This window comes from Alligator sinensis, unplaced genomic scaffold (assembly GCF_000455745.1).
Source record: "Alligator sinensis unplaced genomic scaffold, ASM45574v1 scaffold650_1, whole genome shotgun sequence".
NCBI lineage: Eukaryota > Metazoa > Chordata > Crocodylia > Alligatoridae > Alligator > Alligator sinensis.
In genome coordinates this window covers 333,237-334,809 of record NW_005842674.1, presented here as the reverse complement: position 1 = coordinate 334,809, position 1,573 = coordinate 333,237, and the positions used below count along the sequence as shown (strand labels likewise).

Below are 1,573 nucleotides of genomic sequence, written 5' to 3'. Positions count from 1 at the left end.
ACGAGGGGCGCGGCATGAACCGAGCAGGTCATCGGTCTACAACCAACACCACTTCTTTTCCACCCAGCGTGACATGAAAATGGGGGCCCGTGGTCACCAGGTTCATAGATGCGGTGGGAGCTGAGAGTTTGGCCAGATTCACAGCCGGACTGGACACGTCCTTGGAGGGAAGGGGCATCGGTCGCTATTGAGCAGAAGAGTGAGAGGGTCCTGCCTGTGCATCGGGAATCGGGGTGATTCACCCCTGCAAGAAGCACAGGCAGGCGAGGTCCATCTCTGGGTGCAGGCAGACGTACGAGGGACACCCCTCCTCCGCCGCCCGCGGGCATGTAGCGCTGCGCCGGCCCGGGGAGCGCAGCGCAGCGCAGCGCAGCGCAGCGGAGCCGCCGTGAGTGGGGCACGCGCCGGGCCAGTATCGCGGGGAACTGGGACCAGTATGGGGGAATGGCAGCGGGGACGAGTATGACCGGGGAACTAGGACCAGTATGCGGGGTAGTGGGATGAGTATGAGCAGGCGACTGGGACCCGTATGGAAGGAACTGGGACCGGTATGATGGGGGTAATGGGACCAGGATGGGAGAGGGACAGGGGCCAGTGTGACCGCGGAACTGGGATCAGTATGCAGGGTAGTGGGATAAGTATGACCAGTATGGGGAGGTGACTGGGACGAGTATGGGACTTACTGGGACAAATATGAAGGTGGGTAAATGGGACCAATATGGGGGAGGGACCAGTATGATTGGGTAAATGGGACCAGTATGGGGAGGCGACTAGGGAGTAGTATGATTGGGTAAATGGGACCAGTATGGGGAGGCAACTGGCACCAGAATGATCAGGTAAATGGGACCAGTATAGGGGGAGCTGGGGACAGTATGACCTGGTGAATGGGAACAGTATTGTGGGGGACTGGGACCAGCAAGTGGGGGAGACAGGGACCAGTATGACCAGGTAAATGGGTTCAGTAAGGGGGAGGGAGGGAACTGGGATTAGTAGAGAGGAGGGACTGGGAACAGTATGACTGAGTAAACTGGGACCAGTAAGGCAGGGGGGAATGGGGACCAGTATGACCAGGTAACTGGGACCAGTGAAGCAGGGTAAAACTGGGTCCAGTAAGTGCAGTGGGGGTGCACTTGGGCCAGTATGACCAGGTAACTGGGGCCACTAAGGCAGGGAGAAACTTGGACCAGTAAGCAGAGAGGAACTGGGACCAGTATGACTGGGTAGATAGGACCAGTAAGGAAAGGAACTGGGACCAGTAGGACTGAGTACATGGGACCAGTAAGGGGGGGAAACTAGCCGGGGACCCTGCCAGAGACACGGAGCCACTTGCTGACAGCTCCCGGGGTCTTGTGGCAGCAAGCCCCTGGAGGTGTTTGCGAGGGTCCTCGGGGTGTCCTCGGGGGGCAGGACCTGTAGCTGGCACCTAGAGGCAGTGGAGCGTCCATCCCCAGCTGCAAAGAGCAGGTCGGACAGAGCCGTGGCTGGGCTGGGGCACCCTGTTCTCGGGGTCTGGCGTGAATCCCTGCCCTGCCCTGCCCTGCCCTGCCCTGCCCCAACGTGTCTCCTGCATCTG

At 59.9% G+C, this 1,573-nt stretch overlaps 1 protein-coding gene across 3 annotated transcripts in view; it reads left to right on the top strand.

Annotated features, from left to right (window-relative positions):
* Positions 1-314: 314 nt before the first annotated feature.
* SCARA5 (scavenger receptor class A member 5) overlaps positions 315-1,573 on the top strand; it is a 62,400-nt gene continuing 61,141 nt past the window's right edge. Inside the window, exon 1 of one of the 3 annotated variants that reach the window (XM_006033891.3) lies at positions 315-388. The gene's annotated coding sequence lies outside the window, so the exon portion shown is untranslated. Of the gene's footprint in view, positions 389-531; positions 549-1,573 lie in introns of those variants that run through there. The other 2 variants (XM_006033890.3, XM_025215777.1) reach the window with 2 other exon arrangements.